The 24,711-nt window shown below is 39.3% G+C and overlaps 1 protein-coding gene and 1 long non-coding RNA gene across 3 annotated transcripts in view; both read left to right on the forward strand.

Annotated features, from left to right (window-relative positions):
- LOC134794132 (uncharacterized) overlaps positions 1 to 24,711 on the forward strand; it is a 331,004-nt gene that overhangs the window by 136,680 nt on the left and 169,613 nt on the right. The gene's annotated exons all lie outside the window — the stretch shown is intronic.
- Positions 16,481 to 24,711, forward strand: part of LOC134794097 (pyrokinin-1 receptor-like) — a 95,720-nt gene continuing 87,489 nt past the window's right edge. For both annotated transcript variants that reach the window (XM_063765797.1, XM_063765806.1), the window contains exon 1: positions 16,481 to 16,710. The gene's annotated coding sequence lies outside the window, so the exon portion shown is untranslated. The remainder of the gene's footprint in view (positions 16,711 to 24,711) is intronic.

The raw sequence follows: 24,711 nt of genomic DNA on the forward strand, positions 1-24,711 counted from the left end.
GCAACAAGCGGCCCGAGAGCCTCCCTGGCTATTTTGTATGTAATATTGACAAACGACAATGTCTGATAAAGTCATAAATATTAAAAAAGTGCGGCCCGCGTCAACTTCGTTAATGTGGCCCTAAAAGGTTGCCGACCGCTGCTCTAAAGTGTCGTTATTCATTAACGTCTATGTCTATACTATCCCCAACCAAACTGATGGCCGGGGTCGTAAAACTTCTATATATCGTATTAGTACATAAGCATGAATAAGAAGTTTTACGACTGATGACAAGACATCATCGGTCGACTTATGAACGTAATACATAATAGGAAATAACGTGCCAACGCTTAGTGTTGGTTAACACTTGAGTCCTTTGCACTCTGCTTTTAGACTCGTAGGAAAAAAAACAAAGTCCTTTTCAGAATCTTTTCATTTTTTGCAAGAAAAAATCAAAATGCATTGTCTTCATGTAAAATTTATGGGTTAGGTACTACACCATACCAAAGAGAATAGACCGTATAGCAGTGGCGTGCACAGAGATTTGGGACTGGGTAGGCAAAATTATATCAGAAAACCGGGCAAGTGCGAGTCGGACTCGCGCACAAACGGTTCCGTACCATAATGCAAAAAAAGGCAAAAAAAAAACGGTCACCCATCCAAGTACTGACCCCGCCCTACGTTGCTTAACTTCGGTCAAAAATCACGTTTGTTGTATGGGAGCCCCACTTAAATCTTTATTTTATTCTGTTTTTAGTGTTTGTTGTTATAGCGGCAACAGAAATACATCTGTGTAAATTTCAACTGTCTAGCTATCACGGTTCGTGAGATACAGCCTGATGACAGACGGACGGACGGAAGGACAGCAGAGTCTTAGTAATAGAGTCCCGTTTTACCCTTTGGATACGGAACCTTAAAAAATGAGAGCTACTAACTCACCAAAAAAATTGCGTGATGGTTTTTATTTTGTTGTCAAGTCTTTTCAATTACTTCTTTTTTTGGCTAAACGAAAGCTTCGAAAACGCATCATTTTTAATAGTTTGCACACACACACACCCACCACAACTTTCACAGTTAAAATTATCCATTTTTTCACTAATCGCACTTTATAATTTCCGGCAACTGTTAACTGTTATCTCATAAACTCACCAAAACAAACAAACAATGGCGACCGAATAAAAAATGAAAATAAACTTAACCAAATACTGTAAACGAATAAAAAAATAGTCTCGTATTTGCACTAAATTACCATAGCAAATGCTACTTTTTAAAATAGTCACATAAACATCGGAACTATTCGGAAACTTTCGGGCGTCATTCGTTTAGGTTTGGTACGAAAGACACTGCCTATTGCGTCTAAATGTGTGCGTTACTTGTATAATTGTGTGCTCGTACTTATAGGAAGGCCCACTACACTGTAACCGCGTAACGACGACTCACGGAGAGGCACACACAGAAAGATTTAGACGGAAATGTTTTCTGTCTTTGCCGTGCAAGGCACGTAGCGGCGCTAGTGCCGCGTGGTGTAAACTTCGTCGCGTAGAATTATTATAGATGATGACTTGATGACAAAGCTTAACCGGTAGATGGAGCGCTTATTAATTTTTAGAATGTTTTAAGTTATATCGATTACTGATAGTACGATCAAGTATAAATTAAATTAAGTAGTTTAAGAGGATAGACATCGGAATTATAATAGGGTAGGCAGTGCCTTTTTGCCTTTATGAAGTGCACGCCACTGCCGTATAGAGTAGAGGGGTCCTGTCATAGTAAATTTTGTAGTCACAGTAAATTTACTGCCATCTATCGACACACGACTAAAACTCAGAATGAAAACGTATAAAATTATCAAAAAATGTATATACATGGATAAATGATTTTATTATTTTTATATCATTTTGACCCATGTTCATTCACTGATATCTATGTGTTAAAATTGTTAAATATGAAACGGTGTCGTCACGCCGTCTAGCCGACCATAGGCCAAAGGTGTGTGCGCCATCTATCCGAGAATGAGTTTTTCTTGATTTCCGAGGCACGTTTTTTCCTTAGACTTTATTCATCTTATACGAAGTTACACATGTCTTTGACCATACCTACTGTTACGTTTATTTTGTACATATTTAGATAAAATCTACTTTGTTGACGGAGTCTTTATTCGGAGGCTCGAGTCCTTTTGAGTTGCGCTTCTCTCTCGGGACTTTAATAGGATACACCGCACACACCAATTTTGGTGGCTAGCCATAAGCCGCGCGTGGCGCTGTCGTCACCTAGCGGCCATATCTGTCCTGATCGTAACAGACGCGTTTTGTTAGAGAGTGAGTCTTCTGTACCTAGTACTATTATTTAGGTATTCTGTGCTTTTACTAGCATAGTGTTTATTTTCCTCTCTACATTTTAACATTATTAAAAATATTTTGACACAGTTTGTTGCATATCAACCACAGTTTTTTAAATCTTTAATTATTATAAGAGTTAGGAGCATTTAAAAATTTGTATAAAAGGCTCGAGTCGACAAATGTTCGGTCGTTTAGCAGTTGTCTAATGAACTATGTAGTCATAGTTAACTAGCAATAACTAAATTAAAGTCTAAACAAGTATAGAGAATTATGTTCGTAATTTTTCCTTCTATCTCTTTCTTCGAAACAAACAGTATTTTTTTTTAATTTTTGGGTTACCCTGTTCGAGAAAAACTTCAAACTTAAAATTGTGTATTTGCAAAAAAGGCACGTACATTACCTAATACCTACATAAAATCTTTTATAATTTTTGGATTACCCTACCTGACGATACAGGTACCTTTTTTGCATTGAAATTATAGTCAGTCAAAAATTAAACGTTAGTTGCACATACTGAATTCATAATTAGCGCGACTTGTTTTACGTCGCGAGATAAAAATACCTATCGACAATTAAACTTGATGACGAGTAGGTACCCGACGCATTTCAAATATAGGGAACGCAAAAAAAGGTTTAATTACTGAATCACAGCACCTTCAAATTATAAATTAGTAATTAAACTTTTTTGCGGTGTTCTAAATTTGTTCATGAGTGTCTTCAATAAGTAGGTGCTAACGTGAGTTTAACTACATTTTTTATAATAAAAGGAAAAATGGAAAAATTCCCCGCTTCGAGCAAAACTCGACCTTGCGACCTTTCGGTACATCGGTCCGATCGTTCTTAACCAACTTACTAGAAGCTTGCGAATCTTTCTATTCCTTCCCTTTTATTTGACACGCCTTTACGGTGCATAAGTAGCCATTACCATTTTTTCACTTTTCTATTTATTAGTATCGCTCGCAGACGTATCTGCTTAAAAATAGTTTAATATTTAACTCTTAAAATTCAGGCTGCGTGATTATCAAACTGGATGTGAAAAACGCGTTCAACTCCCTGGAGCGAGACGTTTTGCTAAATGAGGTCAGTAATAATATTCCAACGCTCTTCCCTTTCCTTCACCAGGTGTATCAACTTCCTTCCAATCTCTTTCATGGTTCTGACCGTATCCTTTCTCAGGTAGGTGCCCAACAGGGGGATCCTCTCGGTCCGCTTACCTTCAGCCTGGCAATTCACAAAGTCATCACCGAGCTCAAATCTCCCCTTAATATCTGGTACCTGGACGACGGCACAATTGGAGGAAAACCGGATGAGGTGGAGCAAGACTTACTTATCCTTTTGCCGCGTCTAAGGGATTTGGGGCTGGAGGTGAATACCTCTAAATGTGAGTTCTTCCCCTGTGGGCCAGAGTCTTCTTGTCTTTTCCCTCGTTTCTCTTCTTTACTTCTTGGCCTCAGGCAGCTAGACACCAACTCTTTTTATTTATTGGGGGCTCCGATATTTCCGTCCGCAGTTCCTGAAGCGCTACGGGTGAGCAGAGATCTTCTTCAGCTCGCTAGCGAGCGTCTCAAAGAAATAAGTCCGCATATAGCTTTGGTCCTAATGCAAAAGTGCTTTGCCGTCCCGAAAATGACGTACCTGCTACGTACATCCCCAGTTTGGCAGTTCCCGGACGAAATAACTTCCTTCGACGACACCATTAAAGCCACGTTCTAGGCGGTTGTCAACGTCTCTCTCAGCGATGACCAATGGAGGCAGGCAGCTTTGCCGGTCCGGCATGGGGGCATAGGTGTGCGACGTATCCTGGACGTTAGTCTGCCGGCCTTCTTGGCGTCGGCCCATGGGGTGGCGGACCTTGTTGCTGATATTTTATCCTTGAACGGCGACAGGGCGAGCATACCTTTCGTGGCCGACGCGCTGAGGGAGTGGTTGGCTCTCAATCCTGGAGCAAACGTGCCGGAAAACCCGAAGGTTCAGCGGGCGTGGGATGACGTGGGGTGTAAGGACACGCTGAACGGACTTATTGGGAATGCTGTGGGCACGGATCACGCAAGACTTCTGGCTGTATCGCAGTCAGAATCCGGGGCATGGTTGCATGCGCTGCCTTCTCCACAATTAGGCACCCTGCTGGATAGTGACTAATTGCGGGTGTCCGTTGCTCTTCGCCTGGGCTGCAAGGTATGTGAACCACATATATGCATTTGCGGTACCATGGTGGGGGCCGACGGCCACCACGCTCTGTGTTGCCGGCGTTGTGCTGGCAGGCACCCGCGTCACCATGCCCTCAACGATATAGTTCAGAGGGCTCTCAGGTCGGCGGGCATTCCGTCGGTACTCGAGCCTCCAGGCCTTAGTCGCACGGATGGCAAAAGGCCTGATGGGCTAACGCTCGTACCGTGGGAGAGAGGGCGGTGCTTGGTGTGGGACGCTACGTGTGTCAGCACCTTCGCCGCCTCGCATATCAGTCGCACGGTGCGCGCGGCTGGAGCGGCGGCCGAGTCTCAGGCTGCAGTGAAGCGGCAGAAGTATGCCCCCCTGGGAGCAGGTTACATTTTTGTCCCTTTCGCGGTAGAAACGGCGGGCTGCTGGGGGGCGGACGCGAAAAACATGGTGCGCGACATAGGCCGTCGGCTTAGGCAGAAGGGGGAGGACCCCCGCTCCGAGTCGTTTCTGGTGCAAAGGCTATCCATAGCCATTCAGCGCGGCAATGCCGCGAGTATTATGGGCACTTTTGCACCGGAAGCGTCTAGGAGCGGCAGCAATGTTTAGTTAGTAACTTGTGTGTGTTTAGTTTGTAAGTATGACTAACTGTATGTATGTTTAAAAAAAAACTCTTAAATAAAATATACCTAAGTAAAGTGAAGTAATTGTATTATTTATTAGATTTGTAAGTTCGCACGCCACGTACTTTACGCAGTTTCTACCTGTGGAAACTTGTAATTGGCTTACTGTTTCTATGTAATTACTTAACTTGTTACACTAGCTGTAAATTTTCCTAACAAATAATATAAAATAAATAAATAAATCGACACAAAACAAGGAAGGCTGTGAGTTCAAACCTCCTCCTCGGCGCTCAATAGTTTTAATGATTTTGATTAGAAAAAATAATATACCTCAATACCTATGCATTATTATACACGTAGGTACATAAGGAGCACAAGAAATACTTTCATTTTTATTTCGTTAAGTAGGCATCTAAGAATGAATCTGTTCTTATTGATATTTTTTTTGCATACCATTCATCTTTGTTACACTCGTTGTTGAACTCAAGCTTGAGGCCAATCATTCTTAAAAAACTTAAACTTAAATTTATGTAGTGCATTTTTTAGTTATATATCATTTAGTTACCATTTGCTGATTTGCCCTCACTTGCGCCAATACATGTACGACAAGTAGGGGAGACCGAGGTGAGTTTTGACTGATTGAAGTTGTGACATTGTCGATTTTTTTGGAATCTAATGACTGTTAGCGAGCTCGCAACGTGTGCGTTTGTTAGCTCGTAACTTGAACTAACAAACGCGCGCTATTGCGACCTTGTTTTTAGTTAATAGATTCCAAAAAATCAACGATGTCACAACTCTCCTCTGTCACAACTCACCTCGGTCTCCCCTACCTACGAGCGAAATGCACGCGTGAATGATAACTAAATGAAATCATTTAGAATTGGCCTCCTTGTCTCTCTCTTTCGGTGTGCGGGAGCACGGTAGCACGTGCACAGTTGTAACTTGCCTAGGCGCGACTAACGAGCAACTGTACAATTTGTACAATTTAAGCGCTTCAGTTTTGGAACGCCTTTAACCTTTCTAGTTACAATATCAAGTCAAAGGTATTTAGGACGTTATCGAATTAGGATGACTCAAGCCGGGGCCGGGCCGGAGCTTCCGGCGCTTCGTTTTCTATGAAAAGCACCACCGTGATCAACGATCAGCCGTCATAGAAATGACACGCCTCGGCCCGGGCCTGGCCCGGTCTAGCGTAAGTTAATACTTTAAGGGTTGGAATAGAACCCAAAAACCCTTTATTAAATCGGTTCAAAGAATTATGTCTCTCTAAGGATCCCCAGCTGCCTGTGGGAACTTCCGTGTCCCGGACAAAGCGCCACACCGCACCGCTTAGGGGCGGAAATCTGCTCGCTTCCGGAATTAAACAAATTAATCATATCTAAAACACAAGTAAGTATAGTATAGCCTGCTGAGGCCATGAAAGAAACGAACGGCGAAATTGCTCTACGCTGTAAGCGTTGCTACGCTGGCGGGGAAAACGCTCCGAGCCTTTTTACTACAATGTTCTGCCGCCAGAGTGCAGCACGAATCTAGCTAGTAAACCATAGAGTAACTTATACATACAGTGCCTTAAACTGTTTTTTGAAAAGTTTTCACAGACAATAAAATATGACATTAATGCATCAAGGCGGTTTGTTAACAAGGGCCTACCGGGAAACGCGAAAATCGAAATTTATCTGCCTCTTTATCGCTCTAATATGCAAGAGTGATAGAGAGGTTATATAACGAAATTTCGATTTTCTTGTGTCGCGGTAGATCCCCAGAATGTGATGGATTGTGGTAGTAGCGCCCAGCGCCCCCTACACAGAGTTTCGCGTAATATTCCCTATTGGTGTTATGGTTCTGACCTTATTTTGATACCTTTAAGATCGCTGACGCTGATTAGTGCATGCGAAATGAAGTGATATACGTGAGTTAAATGCGCGCTATACACCAAGACGGTCGTCAAGGTCGTTCCAAACCAGTTCCAACCCATCACAAATTATTAAATTAGAATCGAGCTCTGGTCATGGAAATATTGGTAGAATTTTGAGCTATCATAGTGATGTCTCATTTAAGGCTGATTTAGACGGCGCGCGAACTCGCATGCGATTTTAGTTACATTGCGGACTGTTGATTACGTCCAATTCAACCGACCAATCAAAACCCGCAATGGTATGAAACTCGCATGCGAGTTCTCGCATCGTCTAAATCAGCCCTTATGGTGTTCATTATAGTTAGTTTTATATTTAGAGGTGTTATTTTATTTGCCCGATTTTCCATTAAACTGGTAAATTAATTTCCGTAAAGATTCGATTTGGGTGTTCGTAAAACCGCGACTGTGTTAGAAACACCGAACTGCGTTCCAAAACCGGCATTGTGGATGTGGGCATGAAAGCCGCCAAGCTAAAGTGGGCAGGGCACGTCTGCCGAATGCACCCGGAGCGCTGGACCAAACTAGCTACAGACTGGGTCCCACAGGATGGATCACGGGGCAGAGGAAGACCAAAACGGAGATGGCGGGACGACCTTGACACATTTTGTAAAGAGTCACGGGAGTGTGCATTGGACACCCACCAACTGGTTGGACTGGTTGGATGCCACCAACTTTAAGCCCGCTTTAAGCGTCTCTCCCTCGTATTTCGTGGCCCCTCGAGTTAGAGCAACAGTGATTACGCATATTTTGAGTTCCCCTCTTTTCCTGAATGATCTCCAACACGCGCTCACTGCCAAGAACACGCTAGGTGTTCAAATTGCATTGGAAATGGGGCGCTTGGCACTGAAAGTGCCAATGAACCAAGATTCCAACGGGTTCTCACCCGAAAATTAGCGTAGACCACTATCCTCTTAAACGTCCTGAATAAATTGTATTCCATTCTATTATTTCTCGGCCCCTATTTCACCAACGTGACAGGTGCGACAATTCGACAAGTCTCATAGTTGTTGACGTCACAGGCATCCATGGGCTACGGTTATCGCTTACCATCGGGCGGGCCGTATTCCTGTTTGTCACCATCATTGTATTATTTAAAAAAACTTTATTATATTGGCAAAAAACAGGTATTTCTCATGCGATGTTTATGATGACAATGATGACAATTGACACAAGATTTCAAAGAACTTTCAGTAGGTAATTCTTGACAGCAAATGAGTTCTGTGTCGGAATTTCGTGACAATTGTCGTATTTCTTGTGACAATTGTCATTAGCTTCGCAAAATAAATACTTATTAACTGGCGATATAGTGGAGTTTTTTTAAATTAACATGTTGGTGGCAAACAACCACACCGCCCGTCTGATGGTAAGCGGTTACCGTAGCCTATGGAGGCCTGTGACGTCAGTAACAGTGATGTCGACAATTGTCGGACCTGTCACGTTGGTGAAATAGGGCCATCTTTCGAACGTGACATTACATTCTTGACCGTGCCTAAATATTAAGTTTCAAGATACGTGTGAAATAGCTCTGATCTGATATTTACTTAATCATTAATTTGGAGCCAAATATCACGCATATATGTATTGACAGCATCAAGGGCAGGACGAAGACCTTCAACCTCCGACGGAATATTTCGAAACCATACAAAAACTTATTTATTTCGCCGTATGGTACGAGTAATACCTAAACTTGATGATAAACACGGATCAATGTCTCGAGTAGGGTAATCCCGCCGATAATTCGATGTTATTACCTTTTAAAGATAAATTAATGCACATTCAAAATCAATTTGAGACGAGGCCGTATTATGTGAAACATTTTATCCAATTATCTAACTTGAGAACTTTATAGAATCGTTTAAGTAATCATGTAGCGAGTGCAAACTTTACAACGATACGGCCAATACGACCTTCTAACCTTAAAAATAAAGCATACTCCCATCTTAAAAGCCGGTAACGCACTTGCAACCACCGGCAATGATAATTGCTTACTATCAGATGATTCGGCTGCTCATTTGCCTCCTATATTATAAAAAAAACATGCGATGAACGGCTGTGCGACAGATCGCTATATGTCACTCTAGTTTATGAAAGGTCCCGAGACGTCCGAAACGATTTTGATAGCAGTGTTATTTTAAACGTCAAACTACTATGAAATTATGACATATAAATAACACTGATCATGAGTCTTAGGTTAGCTCTAGGTACTGTAAAACTGAAGCGGTAAGGTAAGACCGGATGTGACCTAAGATCGGATGCATAGAATTTACCGCAAACGAAGCGATATTTTTCACTGATGGCAACATAGTTTGCTTTGCCATTTTGTTCCGCCCCTCCCGTCATTTCGCGATCGGCGCTGCGACGATCAGCACGTGTGCACCGGACGTGTAAAAAAAAGTTGCCGTTTTTTAGAATTTCACCTTGATCCGGTCTTCTCTCGTCGAGTTTGTTTTCACGCTATGGTTACTATTTATCATTTTTTTTTTTTTTTTAAGTTAATTATTGCGTGGTTTTAGCAAATTCTCTATAGATTTGTATAATTTGTTCACGCCTAGGACTTCTGTAGGCAAAGATCCGTACTTTCCTCCCCTTGCCGAAGATTGGACTAATCACTGAGGCACTTAAAAAACTCAGCGGTTCTCAAAATATCGGATCGTAATAAAGGGATATATAATGAAAAAAACGTAATACATGACAAGACAATATATATACGTGAATTCAGCCCTTTTTTACAAATAACCAAGGTATATCCGGTCTTAATTCACAACTTAGCTCCAATTTGCCTGAGGAGGTAAGATCGGACTAAAAAATAGCGAAAAAAAAAATTAGTTGGTCTAGTCACACCACGCGGAATATCAGGATCATTTTGTGATATGTTATTGTTAACTTAAGATCGGATATTTTCCTGTTGTGCACTCTAATGCCGCATCAACAGAGTTGAAGTTATGCAGTAGCTCGGAGTAAATATCTATGGAGTAGAGACGCGCACTAATTTCTATCTGAAAAATTCTGTCATTTTTGGCGCGGGGGACGAGGTAACGCACACAAATAACGTTAACACTAATGCATTTTTAGCATGCGTCGCTACACACGCACACGACAAAATTATCAAACACTAGCAAAAACTATATTCACACAAGTACAAGAACAAACACATACAACCCTGTCCGTGAACGAGATGACGTCAGTTCTAAGTAAACTTAGATAGTGCGAGGGACGCGCCGATAATATTGTCGATACTTTATTGACAATGAATTTTAATTTCTGCTTTTATCAATTATAATAATACAATATCAAGTCTTTGTACCAGCATTTTACTAACTTTAAATTTTTGTATTGTTTAGATTTTATTTCTAATAGTTTGTCAATTTGTTTAGGGCGAATCTTGCAAGCTGATATAGAATGATATTTTATTGTCAGTTCATTAGTTAATATTTTACATGTTGGTTTACTTCTGGAAGCAATGCAATATACTATCGAGCCTGCAGATCTAATGACAGAGATGGAACGCGGCCATAGGATGTCATTTAAGGGATATTGAGTAGGGGATAATTAGTATATATATCGGCGGTAGATCGTAAAATCGGGCATATCGAGATATTCCTAGGCATATCATGAAACGCCGCCATTTAATAATCTGCCTTTTGCATTTTTTGCCACTGCTAGTGCTGTATTCTATGTGGCATTTGGAGCAGCATGCGTAGGTACTAAAATCATACGCTACCCAAACACGTACTATAAGTAGGCTGTCAAGCCATTTCAATGGTTATCATTTGCTAAAATTTAGGACATCCTACTTATTCGATATGCCTAAATGTTGAGGTTTGCACGGTATGGCTGGTGGTCACTAGTCAGATCATGACATGCCGGCGTTTCATGATCTGCTTAGGAATATCACACCTTGAAGTTAGCACGATATGGCTGGTGGTCACTAGGCAGATCATAATCTGCCTAGGAATATCACTCCTTGAGGTTTGTACGATATGGCTGGTGTTCGCTAGGCATCATGACCATCTGTATATTATTCATTATGTTTATATCGATTTTACCGATATTGGTTTTTATGGTGTCCCATCACTAATATTGGTACGGTGATACCAGAGTAATAAATTAAAAGTGCCTATTTATGGAAAGTGACAGCCGTAAATACCTTAAATTTATAAAATATTTGACATGTTAAATAAAAATATATAGCTGGTTACGCAAATATTGTCAGTAAAAAAGGCGCGAAATTCAATTTTTTTATGGGACGATATCCCTTCCCGCCTACATTTTTCAAATTTGCCGCCTTTTTCTACTGACAAGATCTGCTTGACCAGCTATATGTAGAAACTAAAGGAAAAATTAATTTTCAAAAAATAGTCTATCGGTAATTTTACGTTATTTAGGGGTTGTGCACAAATCACGCGAGATGTTTTCGACTACTTTTTGATCCCCCGTCCCCCTTTTCTTTATTCTTATAGATCTATTTATTTGATTAAATAGATTAGGTTAGGTTGATATGAAACTAAGGTGTTATATAAAAATAATGTGTTACATAAATTATATAATAAAAAGCAACGCAAATAGGGCGTATTACTGCAATGTTCTGCCGCCAGAGTGTAGCACTAAGCTAGCTAGTAAATTTTCTCTTTTCTCTTTATCGCTCAAATATGCAATAGTGATACAGAGGTTAGATAACGAAATTTAATATTTCTTGTTCCGCGGCGGACCCCCAGATTGTGATGGATTGTGGTAGTCGCGCCCCCTACGCAGAGTTTCGCATAATATTTCCTATTAGAAATTCTACTCGTACCTAAATAATATTTAGAAAGTCTTCTTTAGAATTACCCTAAATTAGATCTAATACCAAATCACTGGTATCACTGTCAGATTGACAATGTTTTTTAGTTATTTGCAAAGTTAATGCACTATTTGATAATATTTAGATGTAACAGTACCTACATATGATAAGAAACGTGTTCTTTTTGTAGACTAGACGTTTTCGATCTCATTTTGAACGAGAAAACGCTGCAATTCGGCATTTTCGGCTCCTATCATTCCGCTTAGACTGACGTTTGCTGAATGGCGTATGACGTGTGGCAACTAGTTTTATATAACCTCCTTGACCGGCGGCCGCGGACTTTTTGCAGAGGGGAACGCCTGTTAATGGCCGCTCCATAGATATTTACTCCGAGTGCAGTAGTCCGAACTTCGGCAACACTAGAGTTTCGTGTAACGTATCCAGAAAAAAAAATCCGTCACATTGAAGGCGTGACTCACACAAACTATTGCGTTTATCGAAATAAATAAAATATGACCAAATTCATTGTTTCATTGTTAATTACTTTCAATAACAACACATTTAGAAAATAGTCGTAGGGTATGATAAAAAAAAAATAAAACTGCAATCCTGTCAAAAATTGATAAAAAGCGTCCGATCTTAGGCGACCCTACCTTATATATCCACAACACAATCGATGTTAAGCTTACTTTGAGAAATGGTTGATATTTAAAGGTATGTAACATTGTCCCACGATATTTATTTTATTTTACCTATTTATACAAAATTCGAGACGTTTTGCGATTTGTTATTTCTTGTTACCCACTTGCAAAAATATTGACGCGCTTTGCTGAGTTTATTATGCTAAGATCCACTACACTGAGAAGCGGCTAGATGTTAACGATGTTACATCAGACACAACTGGTTTAAGGTGCCGTTCGGTTTCAGACTGCAGCAGCAAACCAGCATTGCTGCTGCAGTGTTGCAGCGCGACTTTACTGCCGACTGCATTGCTGCCGCAAATGTCAAAAACCCTGGTGGCGAATTAAATAAATATTAGGGGACATCTTACACAGATCAAACCTAGCCCCAAACTAAGCAAAGCTTGTACTATGGGTACTAGGCGACGATATACATACTTGTATAGATAAATACATACTTAAAGACATAGAAAACAACCATGACTCAGGAACAAATATTAGTGTTCATCACACAAATAAATGCCCTTACTGGGATTCGAACCCAGGACCATCGGCTTAGCAGACAGGGTCACTATCCACTATTTTGACCCCTAGTAGTAAAACAAATGACTATTAAAAAGATAGAAAGATAGGTACCTATGTGTTCCTCCTGAGACCCAGAAGCAAATGGTTTGTTTTTGAATTTGGAACCCTCAGTTATTCAATAAAAATTCAAAATGATTGCGGATTATGTGCAAAAAATTGTACGCAGGGTTAAGATTTCGACGTGGACGAAATCGCGGACGAAAGCTAGTGTAGCTATAATTGAATAACTTGACGCGTGACGCGTATTTCAAATGTCAAAAGGACAGCGGCGGGAACATTTATTAATTCACCGAAGCTCGGAATTTGCCGCTGCACGTGTTCCTCCGAAAAATTTTCCATCTCTGATAGTATCCGATTTCCCAATACTGACCCAATTTGATTTTCCCCTGTAGCGTTTATATCCAGCTCACCCTTCACTAAAGTACCTACGGGTAGATAGATATTTACTTTGAAATAGAAGAGCGAAGTCAACATGACTAAAGGAGTGCCTTTTACCTGAGATCTGAGAGCTTAAAGTACTTGGACTCGGTTTTAAGTCGGCAAGAACTCATAAATTCTTATAAGATCTTAGTAATCGAGAATTTCAAAAGTGGCTTTTGACAGGCGACGGAATATATATAGAAGGAACTCTCGCCATTTAGGACTTCGAGAAATTTTCCATAGGGCTGAAAGGCACATATCTGACACATATCACTGAGAGTGGCTCAGGCAACTTATCCTTTCTCCATAGGTAAATATAGCCCGCACGCAGTTTTGAATATTAGCCAATACATAATTTCTCGCTATTAAAAAAGTTATGATTGGCTAATAAAAGTTTGGCCTGGCTATAATAAAATTAAGGTAAGGTAAAACAGAGTTTGATAATTTCATGAAATATTTATAGTGTCCGACCGAAGGTTCGGTTTCGGTTACGGTTTCGGCCAGTTTCGGCCAAAAAATCATGTTTCGGCCAATAAACGGCCGAACCTTTCGGCCGGGCCGAAACTTACGAAATGGTACTTCGTACTATGAAACTAAACTATGTGACAAAGACCAAAAGTTGGGGAATAAGTAGGACAACAATATTAATATGTATCTACATAATAATATACTGATTCATGTATAGGTACAGAAATTAATTGGTTTATTATAAAACATAATTCCACTAATGAGGGCGCCACTAGACGGTCGATGCAGTCTTTTAAGAGGCTGTTAATACCTGTAACGCGCACACTGTCTAATTGTATCGGAGTAAATGAGATAGCAATGTCGCATGTTACTGGGCCTGGGCAAAGGAATAATAAGAGAACTCATCATCTTCCTCGCGTAATCCCGGAATTTTTGCCACGGCTCAAGGGAGCCTGGGGTCCAATTGACAACTAATCCCAAGAATTGGCGTAGGCACTAGTTTTTACGAAAGCGACTGCCATCAGACTGACCTTCGAACCCAGAGCGTAAACAAGGCCTTATCGGGACTAGTCCGCTTCCTCACGATGTTTTTCCTACACCGAAAAGCAAATAGTAAATATCAAATGATATTTCGTATATACCTATAAGTTCCGAAAATCTCATCGGTACGAGCCGGGGTTTGTACCTGCGACCTTCGGATTGAAAGTCGCACGCTCTTACCACTAGGCCACCAGCGCTCAAGGAAATATCTCGCTTTTTAATACAATGGACATTGGTTGGAGTCTGTGCTCAACTACTTATCCTGAACTCTGAAGCACGGCTTTGACTTCGCATGAAAGTTCTCGCCTCACTGGGGCCCTTCGGACGTTTAGGCCCAGGTGAAGATCGGTACCCGGCCTTGCGATATTGTCAACAAAAAATTCGTGCTCGCTGCGCTCGCGTTTTTGGTTGACCCTGTGTCTACATGTTAGCTTGACTAGTGAATAAATAGAGTTAGACCAAGAAAATTCTGCAATTATTTTGATAGCATACGCATTGCAACTAGTGCAAATGTTATTTATGCGTCATAATTTCATAGAAGTTTTGACGTTTAAAATAACACTTGCACTGCGTGTGTTATCAAAATCGTTGCAGGATTATCTTGATCTAACTCTAGTAATTTTCTTAAAAAACTGCTTAAGTAACATCAATTTCAAGGACATTGGGTGTTGACAGCCCCATAATATGTGTGTAAAAGCGGTTTTATGACATTTTTTCAACGATTTTAACAAGTCTACAAAAGTTTCGGTTTCGGTTTTGGTTTCGGTCGAAACTAGAGCCAAAGCCGAACATTCGGTTTCGGTTTCGGTTTCGGCGAAAAAACATGTTTCGGTCGGACACTAATTATATTTACCATTTTTCAATCGCTCAGAATCTGAGATCTGGGGCCTATTGCATAACAAACTACAACTAATATTACAAGCGGAACTCCTTTTCTAGTTTCACTTATTAAATAAGGAGTTCCGCTTGTAATATTAGTTGTAGTTTGTTATGCAATAGGCCCCTGGCCACTATATAAATAATATCTGGTACTAGTTTTCGTTGCTAAAAATAGTTATACAAAGAAAATAGAGCAAGTGGACGTGTTGTATGTAAAACTTCAGAAAGTCGTTTTGAAATGAGAGAGGGACTTAATTGTATGGCGGCGGCTAGGTTCGTGTGACTTTTAAGTCAATAGGCTAGTGTAATAATGTCAAATCATTTGGTTTGTTACCTGTAAAATTAATGAGAACGCATTTGCCATTAATCCATTTCGTTTTACCTAATGACCAACAACTAAATGAACCACTTCATTCACTCATTATTTCATTCATTACTTTTCTTGCACTCTATGCTAGCTGAGTGGGTGCTGAAATAAATGATTATAATCATTAATCTTAAATACTTTACTCTCTTACAAACACCTTTACAATATTATAGTCGGCACATGGTCTTTTTATTCTTCCTGGCGTTTATCCCGGCTCATTACCACGGCTGGAGCCTGTGGGATCCGCTTGGCAACTAATCCCGAGAATTGGCGTAGGCACTATATAGTTTTTTCGAAAGCGACTGCCATCTGACCTTTCAACCTAGGGCGGAAACTAGGCCTTATTGGTAGTAGTCCGGTTTCCTCACGATGGTTTCCTTCACCGAAAAGCCATTGGTAAATATCAAATGATATATCGTACATTCCTAAAAAGCTCACGCTCACGCTCCTAAAAAGTTACGAGCCGGGGTTTGAACCCGTAACCTCCGGATTGAAAGTCGTACGCTCTTACCGCTAGGCTGCCAACGCTTTTTCGAATAATCGGCACAACGTAAGAACTGATATGTGACAATGATGAATGTTAAGTGTGGCGATCATTTCCCGTAAATCAATTGTAACTGCAATACTTATCAGACAGTTTATATTTGACAGCGGAAATCTCCCGGAAACCACAAAGATCACTCAATATTTATTTTCCGAATTAAAATGGAAGCTTATTTTGGGCCTATTTATTTTCATTGACGTTATAAAGATTAAAGAAAATGACGATTGTGCGGTTTAATTTATTGGCAATGACCTTACGCGTAGCGTGGCGGCGCCGCACGCGGCAGTGTTCGAGGAGACGTCAGGCGCGACGCATTCGCGCCCTTTACGGTGTCGGTTCGATCTACGTAAACGTGCGAACTTTGATGAGGACGTGAAGTGATAATAATGTTTGATTGATTTGTGAGCTGTCAGAGGAGAGGATTTTTTTTGGAAGTACGTATTTTTTATTTGGATATTATAGGAAGAGACGTAAAAATATTTTTGGAAGTAAGTTTTTTATCATATTTGGGCGTGTTTTTTTAGGGTTCCGTACCCAAAGGGTAAAAACGGGACCCTATTACTAAGACTCCGCTGTCCGTCCGTCCGTCCGTCCGTCTGTCACCAGGCTGTATCTCATGAACCGTAATAGCTAGGCAGTTGAAATTTTCACAGATGATGTATTTCTGTTGCCGCTATAACAACAAATACTAAAAAGTACGGAACCCTCGGTGGGCGAGTCCGACTCGCACTTGTCCGGTTTTTTATTTATCAAGCGGTGTGGTTTGATTAAGTGTCGATTTAAATAAACATGAAATTAATATACTATGATTAATGTAAATAAAAAAAAACCGGTTCAGTAAAATAATTAAAAAAAGGAAGGTAGATATTATGAAATTATGAATATACTGCCCCACCGAAAATAAATTAATGGAAAATCAGTTTGAACTCGGAGTTTATTGTTCGTTAATCAGGTACACAATCGAATGAGTTTTCCAATGTCACTTACGGTCATTATGAAGGGAACTCCGCAATCGGGCCATTTTATTTAAAATAAAATTGTACCTGCACTTTTTCTACTTAAAAATTCTTACGTTATTTCTACTCAGAATCACGAGATCTTTCACGAACCTACTTGGACGACGTTACTATTTTTTATAGATTTTGTTTAATGGTAACGGATTAGAAGGAACGAAAAAATTTACGGAAATTCTGTACCCACGGTCGAAACAGCTCGTGCTTCTGAGTGATATAAATTCCCATATTAAAATAAAAAGTGTGGTCTACCTACAACTTTACTTGACATACAGTGATTATTGAATAAACATTTCGGGCTATTTTTAATATCAGCGATGTATTACAAATGCCTGATTAACTACGCACGAGATAAACAAAAACAGGTCGCCCAAATGTGGAATTTTTTATTCATATTAAACAGTTTTCTAGGGTTCCTCTGTTTTTTAAGCAAAGGCAAAAGTCAACTTTACTGATGCCAGCGCTAATCTTTGAGATTAGATTACCGAGCGGACCCAAGGCATCCTTAGTAAACCGTGATAAAAAAGGGGATAAGGCTAGAAATATGATGACGATGATTGGCAAATGGCCGGTGTGAAGCATTTCCCAATTATGACCGTTTCCAGGGCTTGAATCATATTAAATTATGATATTATTTTATATCAACTTTAATTACTTCACTAGGCCACGAGTAGGAGGAACCAGGGTGCTTAGCCAACATGCTAATCGTTAACGCTCTGTATCGTAGCGTAGTCATCTCTCTCTACCACTCTTCTATATTAGTGCGACAGTGACAGTTGCGTTTCGTTCGCTAAGGAACGGAAACGATTGGCATGTTGGCTACGCACCCTGTAACCTTACCATCAAATTGAGACTCTTGCACTTAATTTCCATTTTAATGAATCTGAATGGGTGCAATGATAGGTTGTATTATATAGGTACTTACTTTTGTATGAAAAAATGAAAATGTAAAAAGAGTACAGTTGTAAAGGTTGGAGTCTTCTAGTAAGTTGACTGAACTATAATAACTGAGTTAAACTGTGGAATGAACTGTTTTAAACGCGGTATTTCCGGACCGATACAACCTGCAAACCTTCAAGAAAATAGCGTAGAGTACTCCCGTCGTCAAGGCCGGCAACGCACTTGCAACCCCTTTGATGTTACAGGTGTCCATGAGCGACAGTGAATGCTTACCATCAGGCGAATCAATGGCAAAATACTTTACTAGGCCGTAAACGTAGAACCGTATGTTATAATTTTGAACTTGTTTTGATAAGACCTTGACGATCGTCTTGGTGACTGGCGCGCATCTTACGCACGACTTTAACTTCATTCACAAAACAAAAATCGCGGCAATAGTGCCAAAACAATATTACATTATGATACAAGTGCGAAAAGTATGCGAATTACCTTTCCGCACGTGTATGTGTGCATGGCCCTTTAAATTTTCGACATAGGCACGTATTGTGCTAATTACCGCACTAGGGCGGTAAAATAGCACCATATGTACTACTGACATACTGCGATATTTAGATAACATCCATAACTCAGGAACAAGATTCGTGATAAACACACAAATAAATGCCCTTATCGGGATTCGAACTGCTTCTGCTTCGTAGGCAGGGTCACTACCGACTAGGCTAGGAGGCCGTTCCATTTATTACCTACCATACTATAAAGCGCGTGTGATACCGGATATGTAAATTAAAACGTTAACTTTGAATGAACATCAAGGGCTATAATTGGAATTAATTATTAATAATTTGGCATTGAGTGAATTGTATTTCATTTATTCAAGCACTTAAAGGTAAATTAGTGATTATATTACATTAAATACGGCGTAGGGTTAAAAAAATAAGATATCTGTTTAACCTTAAACCATATTTTTTATATATTTGCATTTAAATTATGTAAACTTGTTATTTTGTTCGAGCAGAATGTAGACCTATTTAAAATATACATATGTATATGGTAATTAACTAAGTTTTATTGAAACTTGTTTTGTAATAAATAGTATCTTTATGACTATGCATTAGGATTATTAGAAATATTCTAACTTTAGGTGCATAAAATATTATTTCCAAATCACACGTGTAAGGTAATCTATTCAGATTTAACTATTTGCTATGGTTTTGATGAGCGTTACTTAAAAAAATGCCACTTTCATTAATTTTGTAGTTTTTATAAAAAAATGTGTTATTTCTACTCAGAATCACGAGCTCTTTCGATCCTAATTTCATAAAAAAATGTCCCAGACCTTTTTCCTATTGCGTTACCATTTCCCCATATACTTTGTATGGCGGCAACAAAAAGGAAAGTTTGAAAACTGTATGAAAATTTTCGGACACATTTTTTCTACTACAACATATAGTATAAAACAAAAGTGGAAACAATGGTCACATAGAAAAAAAGTTTAAAAATTAACGCTCTGTATCGTTTCGTTTTTCTGCTAACGATTGTCATCTAGGCCCCCAGGCCCCCTGATGAGCTAGTTCCGTTTCACTAAGGCTATATATGTGTGTAAATACAATTACAAGCCTACACGGGGGTCAAATCGATAGGTTTAGTTCCCGAGTGGCATTCCAATTAACCTCTTGTCTAGGTACCTATGAATGATAAAATCTAGACTGAATTTTTAGTAATTTTATGTATCTTTTTCGAGAACAATTTTTTCAGTTACAGTATAACCTATTAGGTTTGATTTTGACCACCGCGCACTATAAAAACTGTACGTGAAAAATGATTAAATCTCGTATAAATCATACTATTCATATTTTAAATGATTTTTCTGCTGGAAATCGTTTTCGGGCCACTGCGCTGCGCTAAACGAAGTTGCCCAGTGTTGCCAGGGCTCTGGAGTAATATGTTACGTTTCATTTCCCTAAAAGTCACGTTTTTGCTGCTCTAGTCACATTTTTATATTATTGTATTGTATGGGTAGGTAAATCGATTTTGTTAGAAGAAATTCAGAAAATGATATATTTTACAAAAAATCTACTAACCTTATATGATTTTTCCTCAAAAGGAAAAAACGGGACCCTTATAGGATCACTCGTACGTCTGTCTGTCTGTCTGTCTGTCTGTCCGTCTGTCACAGCCTATTTTCACGGAAACTACTGGACCAATTAAGTTGAAATTTGGTACACATATGTAAATTAGTGACCCAAAGACGAACATCTAAGTCATGTAACGTAAACAAATGAATTTTAAGCATGGGGGCTACTTTTGGGGGGTCAATGAGAAAGTTAAAAAATTAAGGTTTTCAATAACCCAAGCAAATTAGAAAAATCTGCGGGAATAATTCGTGTAGTTTTGAAAATTGGTACAGGTATACCGTATGGTGTCCAGCGGGCTCAGCACGGTTCCATTTTTATCGACTATCACTATGCGCGTCCCTTTCGCACTTACATACTTGTTAGAACGTGACAGGCATGGTGACAAGGGATAAAAACGCGACCGTGCTAAGCCGCCAGATAAACATACTAAAAGTCCTCGAGGGTAGGGGGTGTGCTGAGAGTGCAGGGAGGGTTAAAGGTACCTTTTTTCATATTTTTGCTCATATCTCGAAAATATGTACAAAATTACAAATAGCATTATAATTACTTCGGACAAAAGTTTTATCATACAATTTCCTACAAATTTGGTTATGTTTATTTTTACCTTACGATCAATACTTTAGGAGCTTCAGGCTGTTAAAGTTAAATTAGAGATAAAAAATAGACGATTTAAGAAAACGTCGTTTTTTTCTTAATTGTTCATCATAAACAAAAATAGTTTAGGATTAGCAAGCTAAGCGATCTGCTGATATAATATAAAAAAAAACGACCAAGAGCATGTCGGGCAATGCTCAGTGTAGTAAAAATGAACATAACCAATATTGTAGAAAATTTTGTGATAAAACTTTTGTCCGAAGTAATTATAATGCTATTCGTACAGATATTCGACATATGAGGCTAAAAGAAATGAATCATACACTAAAAAAAATAACCACTACTATCAAACTAAATGACACCGTCATGTCAAGGTAACAAGTCTCATCTTGCTACGACTATTATGTACTGATGGTGAATGTAACGTCAAGGTGTCAGTGCAAGAGTCAACTTGGGTGCGTTCACCGCGTTCCTAAATAATACAAATTGCAGAACTAAACTTGTCCAAAATTCGACTAGCTTAAAAAGTCACAAAAATTGCCTCAAGATCGTAAGTCACGCACATGTCACACGAGAAGGCGAAAAGTCACGAAAAATGTGACTTTTGTGACCATCTGGCAACACTGAAGTTGCCGCTTTCCGGCTCTGTCAAGCAGAAAAATAGTATAATAAACACCGCGGTGAGTAAAATAAAAATAAGAAAGTCTCAGATCACATGTTTGTCGACCTCGGCTTTGCTTCGGTAGACAATTACATGTGATTAAGGGACTTTTCTTACTTTACTTCCCTATGTAGATATGTAGGTAACATACTATTAAGAGGCAACTTTAAAAATATCACTTCCGTTATTCAAAGTGAAATGCCCAGAAAAGTAATATACTTGTATTTCAGTGCCCGCTGTTACATAAATTTATGACTTCTGACTGAGCTTTCATTACATGACTTGTCACGAAATGTCAACTGTCAAATTAATGAGGACAAATGGCGCCAAGCTGTGCCGCTGCCGGGTGGTGCACATAACCAGTAAGTATGTTACTGCCGCGATTATGTTAACCATATTTTCTATAAGATCTTATTTCATGCAGTTGGTTTATGAATGGGGTGAGGGGGGATGGTAGGGGGGTGAGATGGTATTTTTACACCACAGTTATCACATTGTTACGAAAATACTTTATTCTCTTGAGAAGTCAAGCTTATATTGTGTTAATTCTAGCAATTGTCCCATCTCACTCAATTCACCCCTAACCCCGACTACGGGGTGAGCTGGAATTTCCTACTATTTTGTATTTATCGTTGAATCTATGAAATGAAACGACAGATTATCATTGAAAAACTAAAGTAGCATGCTACCGGAACACTTTTCAAGTACCTATATAAATCAACGTGCCACATATAAAAACTAACTTTTATTGAGGTTTGAACTTCGGATTTGTCCCAACTCACCCCATTTTACGGTGTGTGAATGATTTGAACTATTTGACATAATTCATACCTACAACTCGCTTAATAAGTAGGTAATTACTACTTAATCACTTATTTATTAGTGCAAACGAGATGTGCAGTGAGTAAATAACATAAACAATAGTTTTATTGCAGATTAATCACGTATTTTTTAAGTTTTATTGCCTTGTACTTTGTAGCGATTTTATGGGAGGCCTGTAAGATAAGACAGCGGTTACAAAGAGGATTTAACTACTTGTACATCCATTACAAGTATGATGTCAGATTATTGCCTATATTTACTACCAATTAACCCGCCCTTGATAGATACTACCAATGTTATAGTAACATTAAAAGTTGTTTACGTAGGTGTCATGATTGTTTTCAAAGAAACGAATATTTTCTTAAGTACCTAAAAGTAAGGGTTTAACTTCATACACTTACATTTTTAATCTGTAAAATTATATTCTATAAAGCCGACCACTGACGAACAGTCCGCCGGACGATAACGGCCGGTCAGTTGTTCGGAACTGTCAAAGTTTTGTTCTAACTGACAGCCCAATATCGTCCGGCGGCCTGTTAGTCAGTGGTCGGCTTAAGTCTCACGATCATATTTATTTGGAAGAGAATTGTGTAATTCGTTTTATTTCATTTATAAACAATAGTTATTTGTTTTATAAGGGGAAAAAGTTGTTGTCTAATATTGATACCCGAACAAGCGAAAGATTCCAACATTAGAATCTGATCAGCTTTCATTTGATACATTTTCTTCAGGAATGCGATTGAATAAGGATAAAGATAGTTTATTATTCAAGTAGGCATCAATGCGCTTATGAACGTCAAATTATGCTGCACACTAGGAAAGTTATCGAATGAGCATGTGAAGTGATTCCGTTTCGTTGCTCGCGAGTGTTCACGATAATTTTGCTCTATGACGTCAAATACATATGATAACACTTTTGAACTTTATTTTTGCTTAGTGCCCATTTTAGTTTATTGGTCCATTTTTGTATTAGTTTATGTCGCTGGCGCTGACGGAGTAGGTCTCCTGGGTGACGGAGCACCTGTTAACTCCTGGATGTAACGACATGAGAGCGATCCATCACGTCTGCTATATTGTATGTAGCTGATATTTCCTGGAGCCATCGCTCAAATTTCAGTTTAACGGTTGGGTTTTTACATTCTTAAAGTAAAAAAAAAACAAATTAGAATAAATACAATCTATCAACCTTTTTAGGGTTCCGTACCTCAAAAGGAAAAACGGAACCCTTATAGGATCACTCGTGCGTCTGTCTGTCTGTCCGACCATTCCCCCCCCCCCTTTATCTCGGAAACTACTGGGCCTAAAATTTTGAAAAAAATACACAAAATAGTACTTTACCTATAGATGACAGGAAAACCTATTAGAAATGTGCAGTCAAGCGTGAGTCGGACTTATGTACTTGGAACGCGAGTCCGATTCGCACTTGACCGGTTTTTAATGATACAGGGCACGAACTAGCAGTCGAATAGCCTGGGTTATAAGCAAATAACCGTTGCTCATGGACACTCGCTTGCCAACCATTAAACGCTCTTCTCTTGAAGTTTTGAACGTCGCGAAATATCGCGATCCATTCCGAAATTTTCTTAATAATTATATAGGTTTTTTTCGAACATCAAAACATTGATAATGACATTTGGGACAAAAACAGTAAATTACGAGTAAACTTCTCGGAAACCGAAGAACCAATAAACGAACTTTGCTCAAAATATTCAGGAAGTTGGAGGAAAAATACTTTCTTTTTGTAGAGATTTCCTGATTTAGGGTATGTACAATATTCTTCGGTAGGTACAGCCTAATGGCAAGGGCAATAACCGCCAAAATCCAAGTTCATAAATTTTGAGCAACTAATCTCTGACACTCTGATTACGACTTAATTGGAGTAAAAGAGAAAAATGCCCGTTTGCGAACTTCAGTGTTCACGGTAGACCCTCCGGATTCATTGGAGAAACGTTAGGGGTTGTATTCATTCGTGACATAGTAAGTTTTTGGTTACTTTTGTACAGTCAAGCGAGCGAGGTGTTGAAAATGATCTTGACGCGACTTTATTGGTAATAGAATAAGAGCGTGTCAAGGTAATTTTGAACACCTCACCCGCTTAGCAACTTCTGCTGCTGACTTTAGTCGGCCTTTGCGATGTTGCGGATTTTCAGTGGTAGTCTAAGTACTTATTTATTTTACTGGCAAGAGGAATCTTTGACAACTGACGTTGAAAGGCATCGAAGTTTCCGCATTTGTAAACGATCTGACCATAAAAATGACAAACAAATTGTAAAACATTTACATCAATAAAAGGTTCAAGAATTGCGAAGG

The sequence above is a fragment of the Cydia splendana genome, chromosome 1 (genome assembly GCF_910591565.1).
Source record: "Cydia splendana chromosome 1, ilCydSple1.2, whole genome shotgun sequence".
Taxonomy (NCBI): Eukaryota; Metazoa; Arthropoda; class Insecta; order Lepidoptera; family Tortricidae; genus Cydia; species Cydia splendana.